Raw genomic sequence first — 17,170 nt, 5'->3', positions numbered from 1 at the left:
ACTGGGATCAATGACCTGGGAAGCCCGCTCTTCCTACCAGAGGGCAGCCAGCAGTTTCCTGCCCCGTGCTCCTCATACCCTTTCCTGCTCTACCTCCACCATGTCCTATTGGAAGGAGACAGGCCGTCTGCACCCGCGAAACCCCCTGCACCCGCATGGTCACATCTCTTCCTCCATGCAGCCCTTGAGCAAGGGAACTGCTTGCTTGCGTCTACTTCAAGCCTGCCGAGGCCCAGTTTCATCTCTGTTTCCTGCCTGCTGAACTGCCCCAGCCTTGCTGCAGCCTTGGCCTCCTGCTCCCTCTGCCCTTTTGGACTCTGGCTTGGCTCGGTGGTCCCTGACCTCTGCTGCTGCTTCAGATTTTGGCATCTGGGTACCAAAGAGACCAAGAGTTAGGGCAGAAGAGGTTGCAGCTCTGTGGTCTAGTTCAGGCTCGGGACGGGAGGGGACTCGTGGGCTCAGGGCTCCTGTTCCCAGTTCAGGTCACTGTCCTCCACCCTGGCATGGATTGCCATCTGTTGCTGCCCAGATCTGCAAGCTTTTTAGGGGCACAGAGATGAAGGGTTCAGTCTGGTGCGAGGCAGGTGTCTGGCACCCCCAGCACCCCCCTGCTCCAACAGCTGGAGATAATGCTACAATCAGGACTGCAAATAAACCCTGGTGGGACAAGGTTTTGACTGCAAGTCAGTGCAGCTTCTCTTGGGGCCTGGGCTCTCACCTGGCCACAGCAGATCGCTTCTCCGCCAAGCCCACGCATGGTGCATGATGTGATGGAGGAATGGGGCCAGGATCACCCCTCTTGCAGCTGCTCGTGCACCCAACAGAGGGATGGCAACATCTGCTTACGTGGCACAGCTGGCATCCACGTCGCACTGTCTGTCCTCTTGGCCTGTGAGCTCTCCCAGGCAGAAGTGACTTCTGTTCACATTACCTGCCAGCCTTGTTCAGGCTTAAATGCCAGCTAAGGTGTGGTGCCAAGCAAATCAAGACCATAAGCAAAGTTGGACTGGAAGGAACCGTGGGAGGCCGTGTCTAATCCAAGCTCAAGGCAGGAGCATCCCCCTCTAGGCCATCCCGGCCGTGTCCATCTGGCCTGTTCCCAACAGGGATGTACGAGCAACCCCCTTGTTAACCGTGCCCTCGGAGGTCATGAACAACCACAGGTTAAGGAAGGGGACAAGGGCACTGCCATTTTCCTGCCACTGCCAAGTCAGGAAGTCGTTTGTTTGAGCATGCTTGAGAGATGCAAGGAAGAGGAGCACGCTCCTGTTGGCAGAGGCAGGCAAACCCCCCCAGTCCTTGCCCATCTGACCACAGGGTCCAGTGCCTTTCCCATCACCCACTGCCATCATCCTCCAGCTCCTGCTCCACCGCCCAGGTGGGGAGACTTCACCGTGTCTAATGCCAGCAGATGTGAGCAGGGGCTAGCAGCTGGGAGGAGGAGGCAGAGAGCTGTAAGGCCTGCTGTAGCTGTGTCCCCCACTCTTGAGGCTGTACTGCCCTGCCAAGGCCTGGGCCAGGCCCATCCTGCAAGTAAGGAAGAGTTTTGCTTCCTGGGCTGGTAACAGGTCATCTTTCCCCACCAGCCAGGCCTGTGTCTGCACCGCTGTGGCACAGGACAGAGAGTGAGTGGCAGCAGCCCTAGGTGGGGCATTTTAGGTTTGCTTTTTGGAAAATAAATGTGCAAGTGATATGCAAGTAAATACAGTACCATGGTGGGAAGTATGCACACTGGGCTGATAGGTCTAACTCAGGTGTGCAAACCCGCCTGGGCTCCTTACTCCCCTGACTCCCACCAGGATTCAGGACATCACTTGTATTTGAATGGTCTCCCTTACTGGCTGAAATGACCCATTATAGCCCTTGTGCAATCTGCACCTTCCTGCTTTTCCAGGCCCAGGTTTTGGGTTCCTGCCCCTGGCTGTCTTACAGCCCTGACCTGCCCTATTTTTCAGCCACTGTTTTTTCCCCCCACCCTTTTGACCCAAGAATTTCAGGGCATCTCAAGAATTTGAGAGCTGTACAAATAAGTGGCAGGGACGGGGTGTTAACGAGGCAATTGATGGATGTGGACCAAGCACAAGGAAACCACGCAACAGTTGGTCTGCGCTCTGGGAAACGGAGCTGAATGGTGCTCTCGGTCGTAGCAGGGTACCATATTTACTGGTGTACCACACACCTCTTCTTCCCTCTCCCTCGAAACAAAAACCAGCCCTTCAAAATGGGCATCCGTGTCCTAAGCAGGGAAGATGATTTCTTTGCCAGGACTGAAGCACGGAGAGACTGAAATGGCTGAGCCAAAGAGCTGTAATGGCTGCTGGGAGCTGTACTTCTCTCCCTGGCCTCAGAGGTGAGCAAGCTGCTCCGTGTAGTGGGCTTCAGCTCTGGAAAAACATTTTTTCTTTCTTTATTCTGTCAGTCCAAACAGGGTGCATGTCTTAACTTTATGGGGGAAGGGGATAGGTGGGAAAATATGGTACACCTGGAACAATGCTGTCGCCTTCAAGGTGCGGCCTTGCCCGGGTGCAGCTACCAGCAGAAGCTGCTTCCCTGGAGCGCACGTTCCCCAGAGGAAGGGGAGGGGGGCGGCAGGTTTCTGCACAGCTCTTCACTTGCAGGGAGATCCAGGGAAACGACCCTGAAGAATCGCCACAGTCGGTTCTCCGGGAAGGGCGCCGGCCTCGTCGGCCAGGCCCCAGCTGCTTTGCGAGCAGCAGCCCCTTCAGTGGCAGCAGGGGAGGGCTGGGAAAGAGCAAAGGTGCAGTCATGGGACCAGGGAAAGAAAGCAATGCTGTGTAGTTGTATCTCGCAGGAGGCTGATGTCAGCTGTTTAAACCGGCGTGTGTCCTTGTAAAGCCTGTACGCGATACTCGGTGCCCAGCCCCCCAACTCCACACCCCATGGGATAGCATCTTGGGAGGCCTAGAGCCCTTGGCGTGACAGTGGTGGAAGCTGTGAGAGCCACAGAGCTGTAGTTTGCCATTCTTGCATCTTAGCTCGAACCATCAGCTTCTCCATGCTGCTTCCACTTTATTTGGGGACTGGAGACCATTGATCTGTCCTGAAGACGAGGCTTTTCTGGCCGTGGTAGCAGGGTGGCTGGGTGCCTGGGAGGGTAAGTCTCTTGCAGTGAAGTGAGTGGAGCATTGAGGCTACCTTGGCCAGTGGCTTGGAAAGATCCCAGCTCTGCACCGAGGGGTTTTCAGGATCCTGCGGCGTTGAAAGGAAATGCCTGTTGCCATGGCCAGCTCTGAGCTGGGGCCTGGGATGGAGCAGAGGGGAAATGTAATGCATGCAATGAAAAAATGGTCCGGTGCCATGCAGAGAACTGGGATGCAAGCCAGATGCCCTGGGCCTGTGAGCCCACGGCATCAGAATGGATCAAGGTATGGATTTGAAAGCAGTGTTTTGAAGGGGGAGAGAAATGGCTTCTCAGCCAGGCTGGTCCCTCTCAACAGCTCAGCTTGCCGTGTCCTTTTTATTCCAGCTGGCTTGCACTGCAGCAAAGAAGGAATAATTGCAGGTGGCCAGGAAAGAGCAGCCTCAAGAACGTGTGCTTGTGTCTGTGTCTGCATACAGGCATGGATCATGCATGTTGCTGAGCAGACATGTGCAGTGATAGGGGAGAATATAAATGAGTGAGCAAATCAGATTCTGGCTTTGGGACAGGAAACAATGGGGATCTGAGAAATGATGTATGAGAATTTGGGTGGAGGAGAGTCCCTTCCCTGGGTGTTTTTGTTAGGGGCTGTGGAAGGCACAGATGGGAGATGGGTGCATTGGGGGGTGCACTGGTGCAATTGCACGCGCACACACATGCACATGCAGCCTTTGATTCCTGCTCCACAGAGCTTAAAACTGCCTGGCAGTGGCAGCAGCATTTCTATTCAGGCAGTGCCAAGGGAGTCCTTTGGCTTCATGGCTCGTTCTAATCTACCCGTTTCCTTCTACACTCTTCATTGCACAGGTGTTAACGACCGTCTCTTCTTTTTAACAGTCTTGATGTTTCACCAGTCTAGCTCGCCTTTGTTCTGCCATTCTGCTGTCCCTTAGCTGCTCCTGGTCATGAACCTCCTATTTCACAGCCCTGCAAATTGTTTTCAACTCATTCCCTGGAAGTTCTAGTTATTGTTTCAATCTTAAACTGAAGAATGCAGTCAGAGGCCCTGAGCGTATCAGTAAAACTTATAGTTAATTTTTAACTGGAGAAGATTGTGTTATGGGATGATATCCCTCACCGTCTCCACCCCCCGTCCAAAATCCTACACGCGCCCACGTGACGTTTGCAAAGATGTGGAGAATTGCAACTGCTCGGTAGAGCGCACACCCTGGCATGGCTGGGGGCGGGGGTCAGATCATGAAAGGACCATCTCGGCTTTTCTTAGAAACAAACTAGTTGCAGTCGCAGAGGAAACTTGAGTGTGCCCCAGGATGGTGCCCCGCAGGCCCAGAAACGCATGAAGCAAATCAACAGGAATAACATCCAGCCGCTGTCCTGTAAACCTACTGATTCTTTTCTTTTCCCCCAAAGTCATCAACAGCTGTGGGGGCCTTGCAGTGAGTTCCCCGTGTCTGGAGTCGGCCGTTCAGTGATTTGCACAGTGGCAGCAAATCTGCCTTCTAGCATCAGCTCTTGGCTGCTTTGTTCCCAAATGGGGAAGGCCACTATTTACCCCAGCAAAGTTATAGGTCAGACCTTCACAGCAGGACTTTCCTGTGATGGGGCATCGAATCGCTGGGAGCACAGGAGTGCTCCTGAGGGAACGAGCCCCTATCATCTGTGCCCATTCTGCACCCCTCAACCTGGCAGGGTGGCAATGGGTGATGGCAGGGATCCTGGTTTTCTCTGATTTTTAAAAAAATCCCCAATTTTTGGTTTAAAAAGAGTAACCCCAAATCAACACGTGTGTGCGTGTATGTGCGCGCACGCGCGTAGATGTGAATATAGTGATGTTTCATTTTAATCATGAAAATGTAGATTTGAGGTTACTTTTTTTTTCAACCAAAAATTGTGGATTTTTTTCTTTAAGTGGGAGAAAATCAGGATCCCTAGTGATGAGGAAGGAATTGGACCCCGTGGTCAGATGGACAGGGCCCAGGGGTTTGCCTGCCTCTGCCAATAGGCGTGTGCTCCTCTTCCTGGGAGCTCTCGAGCATGCTTGATCAAACTGTTTCCAGCAGTGGCAGGATCTTGGCAGTGCCCTTGTCCCCTTGCTTAATTTGGGGCAACTGAGGGTGGTGTTGATGTCCGAGGGCATGGTTAGTGAGGGGTTTGCTCGTACGTTCCTGCTTGGAACAAGTCCGACACAGCCGGGAGGGGGCTGCTCCTGCCTTGGGCAGGGGCTTGGACTAGACACGACCTCCCTTGGTTTCTTCTAGCCCAGCTTTGCTTATGCTCTTTATTCACTTGGCGCTGTGACTGAGCTCCCTGCTGCTGCAGCTCAGACATCCCCTGATGATCGGAGAAGTGGCTGCTGGTGTTTAAGCCTGAACGAGGCTGGCGGGTAATGCAGAGAGAGGAATTGTTTCTGCCCAGAGCTTGCAGACTGCGCGCTGTGGATGCAGGTTGCACCGTGTGAGCAGAGCGCCCAGGAGCTGCTGCCATCTCTCTGTTGGATGCATGAGAGTAGCTGTAAGAGGCCCTACTTCTCCACCCCAACCTACCCTGTGCATGAACTTGGCTGAGAAGTGATCTGCTTCAGCCCAAGAGGAGCTGCACTAACCTGCAGTTACCTCCTGCCCTTGGAGCAGAGCCCTTCTGCACCCCACCCACAGTTGTGGGGGCACCAGCGGCTGAGCCCTGTATCTCTGTGCCTCCAAAGAGTTTGCAGAGCTGGGCAATGATAGACGGTTATCCATGCCAGGAGCCTCAGGACACGTGGGCAGGTGGGGCTTGAACCCTGGGTGCTCCCTAAGGGAGGAGGGTGCGAGAAGGGAACTAGGGGTGCTTCACCCTCCTGTCACCTGCCCCTTCCTTGCAGTGGGTTGGTCTCTGGCAGCAAGGCTAAGCCCCTGGAGCCTGGAGACGTGTCATGGCTGAAAACTGGTGCATCACCTTCACAGTCTTGAAGGCATACACCCTTAAGATAATGCTTGAGGATAATTTCCCTATACTGATTGGTTTAAAGCTTTGTCTTTACCCTCCCACTTACATTCCACTCCTGCCCATACAGGATGATGTTTGCTACATCTGCCTCCCCCAAAATAGAAGTGCACGTTTTAATTTAACCTTAGGTATCACCAAGTTTTTAACCAGGCCTGGAGAGCTGGAGCAAATAGAAAAAGCCAGGCTGGAAGGGACCTCCCAGGGTCATCTAGTCCAGCCCCCTGCTCAAAGCAAGGTCATCCTTGCCTGAGCTCTCCCAGCCAGGTGTGTAACCCTTTTGTGAAATTCCCAGGGATGCAGATTCCACTTCTCTCAGTCACCCATCCCAGTGTTTGACCAGCCTCATATTCCTCCTAATTTCCAGCCTCAGTCTGGGACCTGATGCTGCTGGCAGAGAGAGTGAAAGCACTTGGGACTTGTAGCTCTCCAACCACAGGCCTCCCTGAGGGCATTAGCACACCCAGGACAAGGCAATTCCCACATCAGCTGTCCCTGCCATTGCTGGCAAGCAGTGATGTCCTGTGGGATGGTCGATGCTTCCCTTCATGTACCCCAGGGGAAGGTCTGAGCCAGCTGCTAGTGAGAGTGGGATCTGAACTTTGCAGCTGATCCATTTGCTACCAGAGGCCAAAGCAAACACCTGCCTGCCTGGCCATGGTCCGGAGGGTAGGGCTGCAGCTCGGGTCCCTGATCTGGGCAGAGTGGCTCTCACACCGGCACAAGCTTCAGGCCCATTCAGAACCATGCAGGTGACTGACTGTACGTACCCAGAGGTGACCATCACTTACCGTTACTGTTGAGTGGGGCATCAGCTCCCCCTTCCTTCCCCCCTCCAAAAAAAAAAAATAGCTGAGGCTTATTTTTACAGAGGCAGTAGCCCAGGGCTAGCGCATGGGTGGGGTAGCAAGCCAAGAAGGCTGTGAAAGGCGATTCAAGGGGTGGAAGGCATCAAATGTTACTATAAATGAATGCAGACACCCCTGCTCTCACTCCTTGCCCTCCCTGCAGCGTTCCAGGAACTTGCAGCACAAACCAGTTCGACTTGGCGCTAAAATAGAGCCAGGTCCGGTCCCCACATCTCCAAATGGATAGAGAAGAGCTAGAGAAGGTCCAGAAATGGGCAGTAAGGATGATGAGCGGCACAGAGGGGCTTCCCTAGGAGGAGATGAGACGAGGCCTGCGCAGTTGAGACAGGAGATGCTTGGTGGGGGGACATGAGAATGGTTTATAAAACACTAAATGGTGAAGAGAAAGTCAATAGGGATTTATTATTGACCGTCTCTCACCCGACAAGGACTAGGGGTCACAGCATGAAATGAGTAGGCAGTCAGTTTAAAACTAACAGGATTTTTTGCACCTAGTTTTTTTGCACCCAGCATGTCATTGAAGCTGAGAGTTTAGCCAGATTCACCAAGGGATTGGGCATGCTCTTGGAGGAAAAGGGCATCAGCAGCTATTGAGCATGCAGGCGAGGGGCACGGCCTCTGCATCAGAATGTCCTGGACCTCAAATGCTGGAGGCTGCAAGGGAAGAGGAATGGTGGGAAAAACCCTGGTCGTGTCCTGTTCACTCTCTCTTTCAGTCTCTGCTCTCTGTCTCCACGTGATAGAGGAGCCTGGGCAAGATGGACCTAGGCTCTGACCCAGGACATAGAAGTTCTTGCGTTTATGATGCTCTTTTTTTTGCTCCTCCAGCAGACATCAGGACTTGCTCCCATTTCTGATGCTCAAGGGGGGTTGCAGGTCTCAGTCAGGGACAGCTGACAGCTTTGTAAGCCACCGTGGCATATGAGGTTTCACACGGACGTGGTACTTAGCTGTATAGCCCTGGGCTGTGCCAACCGGGTGCCCTGTGCCCTTCTCCAGTTCACCGCCCTCCTCGCTGCCATCTCTCAGGGGCGGTCCGACCCTATCTCCTCTGACCCTGTGCCCCTCATCCTCTGTCTGGGTAAAGCTGATATGCCGACTGCATTTGCCTGTATTTGAGGTGGCTGCTGTGAGTCGAGCACAGGGACCCCAGAGCTGCCCTCGCTTTGGAGACTGACAGTCCATCCAACTGCCCCGATGGGCTTTCAAGAGAGACTTCCCTGGCTGGCATTGCAGTGACATGGGAACAGCCCAGGGCTGATGGGGATGGGCACAGCGCAGGGGTGCAGCAGGGGCCTTGTGTTTGGCACAAGCATTTGAGACAGTTTCTTTTTTTTGCAATATAGATATACATATATAGATATAAAACTTTACCTCCAACACTGCCAAGCAGCCTTTGTGGTTCACTTGGCAGATCAAAGCAGACTAAAATCCAGTTCCAGAGTGATGCTGGTACACAGCCGTTAGCTACATGGGTGCAAATCTGCCTTGGCTTCTGCTTTCCAGAGGACCGTTCAGGTGAGCGGGATACAGCCCAAAGTGGGCACAGGACTCTGGGAGGGGTCTGCGGTGATGCGTGACACTGAGATGACTCGGGACACCCTTGGGAAGCCAGCTCCTTGGGAATCCCTTTTGGGAGAGGGGAGGAGTGACGGCACGTGCTTTCGTGGCTGAGTCACGTGTCCACATCACATGCAGAGCAGGGTTTAAAGGAGTCTGCTAACGAAGCTTTGGTAGGGCCAGAAGCTAATTCTGCACCTGCTGCCTGCAGGCAGCTGCCCCTGTCTCCAGGGCAGATGCAAGGGAAGCATTTCTGCACCCTGAGAACGGGGAGCTGCTCTGCTTTGGAGACACTGGGGATCCCAGGAGAGGAAGGATGGCTTCTGGGTAGGGCACAAGCCATTCGCATCAGCTGGGTCTCTTCCTGCCTCTGCTTTAGGCTTGGGAAGAACCATATCCCGTGCCTCAGTTTCCCTCATGTGAGAGGATTCTCCCGTGTCCTGGGGCAATGCGAGGTTGAATGAATACCAGGAGGACCGTGGGACCACATGCACAGGCAGCTACGGCAATTGCAACCTTGTGGCCCTTCAATGCTGTGCTGCCGCAGTGATCATGGCCGAGGGGGTGTGGAACAGCTGCAGAAGACCTGGAGGACCTCAGGTCTCGGCACAAGCCACCCTGCACGTTCTGGCTGATGTCTCTCCTTTCCTGTGGGTATTCTCTGCAAGCAAACCCCGGCTTGGAAACAACCGTCACAGGTGAGGAGAAGAGAATAGACGCCAACTAGAAAGACGCTCATTAGGGGTGTAGCCGCAGGGGTCCCACCTGGGGTGCTTCCTTCTATCTAAGATGTCTCCAGGGTGGGTTTCTCCTTTAACGCCCAGCTCTGAGGCCAAAATGGCCATGCACAAAGGGTGTTTGTGCCTGAAAGCTTGCAGTTAAGGACATTTTTTTTTGTAAAAATCTAGTTGGTCTAATAAAAGATATCACCACTGCCACAAGTCTGGATTGTGTAGACCAATACAGCTACAACCTGGATACCTGACACGCAGGTGAGTGGCATTTAGCTATTTAAATGGGCAGACACAACAACAAAAGGCATCCTGCTTCCCTAGACACGACCAGCATCACGCTGAACCGACTGCTGGAATTGGTCCCTGGATACCATCAAAATGTATGTAAAAATGTAAACAGCAGCTTAGAAAGCAATTTCCCTCCTGCTAAATAGTGAGATTTAGGGCCCCCTGGAAGCAGCAGGCAGCTAACGCCTCGCTCACTGCGAGCCCTATCATTTGGCCAGCAGTTGAGCCAGTGCCACGTATTTGAATGCAAGCCTGGAGCGTGGCGAGAGCTGTGCCGGTGCAAAGGCACCTGGCACTGTAGAGCGGGGGTGTCAGTCTCCGGAGCAGGACCTCTGTGCTCCTGTCTGGGTGGGGGGTTGGCGCCTGCATCGTTTGAGGGTCTTAAGGGCAGGTGAGACCCAGGCAGAGGCCTGACCAGGGTGGGTTGCCAGCATCTCCATGCACTCCTCTCTTTCTGACCTGTCCCTCTGCAGCTTTCAAGTTGCCCCAGCCTTCCCTGCTATGTGCTGAGGGCTGTTCTCATGACCCCCATCACCACCAGTAGCAAATCTTGCAGTGAGTGAAGTGGTGGCTGCAGTACAGGAGCACGAGAGAGAGCAGGAAGGGCCGGGCACTGCAGAGAAACAGCCCAGGGAGAGGGGAACACCTGGAGCAGAGCGGAGAAGGGGGACGCACCGGGGTGAGCTGTGCCACAGAAGGCAGATGGACCTGGGGGTACCCCGTCTAGATCAGTGCTTGCAGCCAGGGTCCTGGTCGCCCTCCCCTAGTTAAGCTGCTGGCCAATGTTTGTCAGGTGGAGCTCAGGCCACCCTGGGGCAGCGGGTTGATCTAGATGACCTCTTGAGGTCCTTTCTGTAGTGGTCCTCGGGGTCAATGAAGACCGTCAGGTGTGAAGAATAAGAACTAAACAACAACTATCGTGGAGCAGTCAGCGAGTTTCTGCAGACCCTTTGTCTCTCTCTAACTCACTCACTGAGGAACTGTCTCTCAATTCCTAACTTCTTCCACCTTCAAAGTTAGGGAACATCTGTAAACTATAGCGCTGCACCTTCCAGACATGTTCCCTGTAACTCTATCTGTTCTGTGCGACGGGGTCAGCAAGTGGGCAGAGCTCAGCAGGAGAAGGCGGAGGGAGGCTCCGATGGAGAGACGGCATTGGTGTTTAGTTCTGATAGAGGTGGTATCTCCCGCCCCGGAGGAGGTTCCTGTGGATCCCTCTCCCATCTCCTGCTACCCCGCATTGGTCCAGTGCAACACCACTGTTGTGACGCATTACGGGGAGCAAAGTCAGGGTGGATTCTCGGGGCTTTGAGCGGCAGGGCCAAAGACTCCCAATGCTTCTGCTAGGAGCCAGTGAAGGGCAGAGCTTGCGAGGGACGCAGTCCTGGTGGCTGGGGCTGCTAGGCCGGTAGATGTACCAGCATACATCTGAGTGCACAGGGATATGGTCCCCAGCCATACACGGGATCAGGGACATTGCTGACCGGTTCAGAGCATGAAGAAAGGGGAGCTGTGCAGGAGGACAGGGAGTGGGGGCATAGACCGCGAGCAAAGGCTCCTCTACGCTAACCTTGTGATTGTCCCGTGGGCAATGCCCCTTCACGTGTCACTTCCACCTTCTACCCTTGTTTGGTGTTAGCAGTTACCAGAGTCTCCTTCTCTTGAAACATAGGGGAAAAGAGGATCTGGGGAAGTGAAAAGCACTTTGATGCTTGGAAAGAGACTAGCACAACTGATTAGGCAACTGGTTTATAAGCACCTTGAGGATAATAAGGTGATAACAAGCAGCCCCCATGGATTTATCAAGTGCAAAGTAATCTAATTTCCTTCCCTGACAGGATAAATTGCCAACTGGGTAATGGAGGAAGCAGCTGATGTGATTTGTCCCCTGTGCCAGGCTCATAAGCAAGTAAGGGACATAGGATCTTGATGGTTTTCACCATAAGCTCAGTGCCTGGCTGCAATGCTGCGCTCAGCAAGCTGCCGTCAGGGCTTGGTGTCTAAAATGGGAGAGCAGTTCAAACTGAGCCCTGCAGGCAGCTGTCCCAAGCCTGGGTCTACTACTGTATTTACGTGCATATTACGCTCACCTTTCCCCAAAAATTTGCCCTCCAAAACTGGAGAGTTTCTGAAGCAGGAAAAGGGATTTTTTCCTCCTTTGCTGGAATAGAAGCAGAGAGACACTGCTGCAAGATGGCTACCAGCTTGTCTCAGGCAGCAGGAGGAGGGCTAGAGTCCAGCATTTACCTTTCACAGCCACTCTCAAATTGGCAGCAGTTTTTGGCAGCCAAAACCTCTTGCCCATTTGAGAGTGGCTGCAACGCGATTAGCGTTGGGCTCCATCCTTCCCGCTTGCTGTTGCCAAAAGATGTTGGCAGCCCCCTTGCAGCATTGCGTCCCTGGGCCACGACGCTGGGAAAATCTGGGTTTTCTACCTTCTGCCTTTCACAGGCAAGGCAAGTGTCTTATTTGAGGGGGTGTGTGGCAGGCTGGAAAATGTGGTCATCTGTTCCCGAATGACTTGGAGGATGGAGCAGAGATGACGCCTATAAAATTAGGGAGTGACGCTGAGCTGGGAGGGGTGGTAAGCCCTCAGGAGGACGGTGTTATAACCCAGAGCAGTGCTCTGCAGTAAATGCAATTGGATGAACCCCACGGAGAAAACACTGCAGAGAAAAGGGGAGATCCTCGTGAACGAGGAGGGTCTTGGAGGGGGCTAAGGGGACAGGTCGAAGTCTTTGGGGGTGTTTAAGGGAGGCAAGAGAAGGCAGGGAAGCAGGACATGTCATTAAGGAAAAACGCAGTGATCACTTGTGTGCCACGTGCGAGATGTGGATCCAAGTGCTTGCAGTCCCCGTGGCAGGGTTCAGAGGCGATGCTTACAGCACAGGTGGGGTCTGGCAGTCCCGAGCTTCAGGGCTTTTGCTGGTCACTTGTAAAGGCCTGGCTGGGATTTTCCTCCCCCGGTGAAGGCTACAAGCCTCTCAGGGTGTGTGTTGGGGATAGGGGGGTAATTTTGCTTTCCTCTGTGACACTGAGATGGCTACAGCTGTGGCTGGGGGCTTCCCATTACGGTTCACTTCCCTTCTGCCAGTATTTAAAATATAGGAGGTCCCTGACTAGAGGGTCTTGCTTTTCCACTCAGGGTCAGACCAGACACCAGATCTGGGTCAGGAAGATCTGACAGTCTGTGCCTCAGTTTCCCCACCTACAAAAAAGGGGGCTTTGCAGGCTGTTGCTGAAATGCACCATGCAAGCGCTGGGTGGTGGTCACCGTTTTCTTCCCAGTTACTCTCTTTGCCTTCCCACTAGGCCTGGCCCAGCTCGGGGAGCTGGCTGGAGGGCGGAGAAAGGCACTGGGAGTCAGGGACCTGAGCTGCGCTTGCCCGGCTCCACTGCTGGCTCCTCCTGCCCTGGGGCAAGCGCTCTGGGCCCGTTCACAAGGGGCCAGGTAAGGCGCCCAGAAAAATCAAGGCAGCCCAGGTTGCTGTATCAGTCCCAGTGCAGCCATAAATAAAATGGCTCGAGCCACAGGTGTGGGCAAGGGTGCTGCCATGCTGCCCGGCGGCAAATCTATTTTGAACCTAAAGTAAAGCTAGGAGGTAGCTGCCATCAAGCAAGCAAAAGTTAATCTTAGAGGCCTATGTGCACAGTCAATTCATGCATTCAAATTGCTTGCTCAAGCAGCGGCTGACTGGAAAGCCCAGACCTAATCTCTGTGCCTCGGCTTCCCAGCCTGGAGGTAGGGAGGCATTACTGCCTCCATCTCCCAGTGGTGCTGGGAGGTTTGCTTGATGTCTGCTCTGTGCCGGGAGCCTTTCACCATGGAGGACTGGCTCTGCCTTGTAATGATGGGCTCACTGCCCTGACCTCAGTGGGACCGGTTCCCTCGCGCTGCTGTTATTGCTGCTACACCCGCAAGGAGAAGCAGGGTCATTATGGAGCGCTCCCGTTCGGGGTCTCTGATGCACTGAAGGATGGGACCGCCGGGGTGGGGGGCATGGTGCACCGGTACCCCAATGGCGGTGCCCCCATCATTCACTGGTACCCCCTGGCACGTGTCTGAAGTGGCACGGATTAGCTAGCTGTGCCAATATAATCCCAGAATAAGGCATCGTCGGGCTCTCTCTGGGCTTATGTCCATGTACGCCAGAGGAGGACCACCTGGGCGACAGTGATCATCGCCTGCTGGGATTCACCATCCAGCGCAAGGTGGCAAAGGCCTGCAGCAAGGCAGCAGCCCTAGACTTTAGGAGGGCAAACTTCAACAAACTAAGGAGGATAGTTGGGGATGCGCTGAGGTCCCGGAGGGGAGGGGAGCCAGGTGTCCAAGGTGAGTGGTCGCTCCTTAAGGAGATGATCCTCCAAGCCCAAAGGGAGGTAATCCCAATGAGGATCAAAGGGAGCAGGAGAGCACACAAGCCTCCGTGGCTCACCAAAAGCATCCGGGAATGTCTCCTAGCTAAAAAGGAGGCTTATACCCAGCGGAAAGAAGGGGTCATCACTGGGGAGGACTATTCTGCAGTTGCTCGGGGATGTAGGGGAGCAGTTAGGAAGGCCAAGGCAGAGATGGAACTGGGGCTAGCTTCCCAGATTAAGGACAATAAGAAGTCCTTTTTTTAAATACATAGGAAGTAAAAAGAAGGTCCCGGGTAATGTGGGGCCCTTGCAGGACGCGATGGGAAACTTGGTTGTCACACCAGATGGCAAAGCTAACATGTTTAACGATTTCTTTGCCTCCGTCTTCCTAAGTAGGGACCAGAACAGCCACCTCCGTGCTGGGCCCCCCTCGGGCCCCGGGGGAGGCACACCTGGGCCATGGGTTAGCGAGGAACTAGTTAGGGAGCTTCTGGAGGGGCTGGACGTATTCAAGTCAGCCGGCCCGGATGATCTCCACCCTAGAGTTCTAAAGGAATTGGCCGAGGTCATTGCAGGACCCCGGCACGGCTGTACGAGCACTCGTGGGGCTCTGGTGTGGTGCCAGAGGACTGGAAGAGGGCCATCGTGGTTCCCATCTTCAAAAAGGGGAGGAAGGAGGACCCGGGAAATTATAGGCCAGTTAGTCTTACGTCGATCCTAGGCAAGCTGTTCGAGAAAATTATGCTGGCACGCATCCAGGAGGGGCCAGGAGGGGACTGCATGCTTAGGGGCAACCAACACGGTCACAAGCTGGCAGAGGGTAGGTTTAGGTTAGACATCAGGAGGCGCTACTTCACGGTCAGGGCGGCTAGGGCCTGGAACCAGCTTCCAAGAGAAGTGGTGCAGGCTCCTACCCTGGCGGGGTTTAAGAGGAGGCTGGATGAACACCTTGCTGGGGTCATATGACCCCAGTACTCTTTCCTGCCATGGCAGGGGGTTGGACTAGATGATCTACTCAGGTCCCTTCCGACCCTAGAAACTACTATGTAGGACTTCCCTAATTGCTTTTTGAGGGCTTCCAAGGAATTTCAGGGAGCCCAAATGCTTGGTGGTTCTGCTCGAGGAGTCGGGGGCAAAGTGGGGGCTGCATGGCTGAGCTTGTGATGCTGGTCCTGCTTGCACCTCCCCGGGAGAGGATGCAGGGGAAGAGAGCGTCCTCGGGAGCTTTTTGGCACCGTGATCTGGGTCTCCCCGTTCTCCGCAGCCCCGCTCTCTCCTCCAGCTCTGCAGCAGGGTCCCTTAGCCTCACTCATGCCTCTAATTCCTTCTCTGTGTCTTTACCAGCTCTTGGGGGGAGGGAATGGGGGGACATGTGCTGCCTCTCAGTGCCCCTTCATCCTGCACGAGGATGGGCAGTGGGAGGAACGGGAGCCAGGCTGGCCAGGGGGTTTTGGCGGGCTTGGGAAGCCTGCAGCATCCTCTGCTCCACACAGAGTCCACGGTGCATGTTTTTGCAAGAGGCGGCAGCCACTTTCACCATCACCCCCAATCACAACACACAAGCCCCCGGCTGCGTGGCCTGGCCGCTGCGTGTTGCACACCTACAGCACGGGGGCACGTTGGGTGTGAAAGCACTGCAGGAAGACACCCTGTCCCTCTTCCCCACCCCCTCTGGCCTTGTCGTGGACCCCCCGGACTTCCTCAGGGTTTGGAGAGGAGTGGAAGCAGCAGGAACCGGTGGGCTCCCACCATCCGTGACTGTGTCCTTCACGTCCCCTGCACCATCTGCCGGCAGCATGGCACCCTGCCCCTGGAAGGGGGCGCGGAGAGGGGTGCACCGGGGTGCTGGCTCTTTTGCAGCGCTGGCTGCTGGGAGCTGTGTTCGGCCTGGTTCCTCGTTCGTGGGATGCCATCTAGTGGCACGTCGCTTCCTGCACACGGCAGAGAAGCCACGGCCGGTGGCTGCCTGGGAGAGCAGTGAGGCGGGGCTGTCGTCCCAGCCACCCCCATCCCTGCCGGGCTCGGTGTACTGCTGCTTGCTCACATCAGCTCAGCCACATGCTGAGCCACTGGCCGTGGCAGAAGGGCGTGTACCGCCCCGGTGGCCTCCAAGGGCGGTGGGGGTGAGGGCAGGCTAGGGTGCCCACTGAGACCCTCGGGGAGGCAAGGCTGGTCCTCAGCACAGAGGATTGGGCCTGGATGCAGCATCCAAGCCCTACTTCTTTCAGCCCGGCCTCCTAAGTCTTGCCTTCCAGGCCCCTAATCATTTTTTTTTGTTGCTCTGTGCTGGACTCTTTCCAGTCTGTCCGCACCTCTTTGGAAATGTGGGACCCCACCGGTGCTGAACGGAGCAGAAGAATCGCTTCCACTTCCAAACTGCATGTTGGATTTGGTAGGAAAGCCTGGCTAGCTGGCAGGATGGTCTGTACCTGCGTCCCAGTGAAGCCAATAGGACTGGAGCATCTACTCCCCGTCAAGCACGTGTTTAAATGTTATTCTCATCCTGGGCCTTGCCGGAGTTAAAACTCCAGGGCAGTGATTCACAATCAGGGTGATGTGGCACCCCGGGGTGCCTTGAGATCCTTTTTCAAGGGTGCTGCACACTGTTAGGTGCACAAACATGGTTCTCAAGATGAGAGCTTCTGCCTTGTGATGCGAATCGCACTCTTATTTTTCTGTTGTCAAAAAGCAAGTGAGATCTGGCATTTTCTACGGGGTCCTTGAGGCTGGAAAGGTTGAGACCCACTGCCCTAGGGCTGAGAGGCACGCTTGAAAGGCGTGCTGAGTTTCTCTTACCTTCTAAACCCACTCTCTGATCCCCTGGTTGAGCAATGTGAGGAAGTCCGGGGTGGGGATCACAACCTTTGCCCTTTATTCATGACCCTGGGAGCCTCTGGCTTCTCTGCCCTCACCCTCCAGCTGATGGGTGAGCAAGCGGAGCAAGGCAGCAGGCTCTTCTGTTAACGTGGACAACTGGAGCTCTTGGAAGAGGTAGTGGAGATAGTCATTTGGCCACTAAGGGGGCCAAAATGTGGAATGGGCTCCCAAGGGAGGTGGTGCTCTCCCCTACCGTGGGGGTCTTCACAAGAAGACTGGATGGGCATCTGGCTGGGGCCATCCCATCCCAGTGCTCCTTCCTGCCTGGGCAGGGGGTCGGACTCGATGATCTGTTGAGGTCTCTTCCAACCCTAATATCTATGAATCTATGACTTCACCTGCAATATAAGGGCAGGAGAGGGGTAGGGTTGCCTAGAAGG

Source organism: Crocodylus siamensis, chromosome 1 (assembly GCF_052110815.1).
Source record: "Crocodylus siamensis isolate JL-2025a chromosome 1, ASM5211081v1, whole genome shotgun sequence".
Lineage (NCBI taxonomy): Eukaryota > Metazoa > Chordata > Crocodylia > Crocodylidae > Crocodylus > Crocodylus siamensis.
This window is presented reverse-complemented; position numbering follows the sequence as displayed.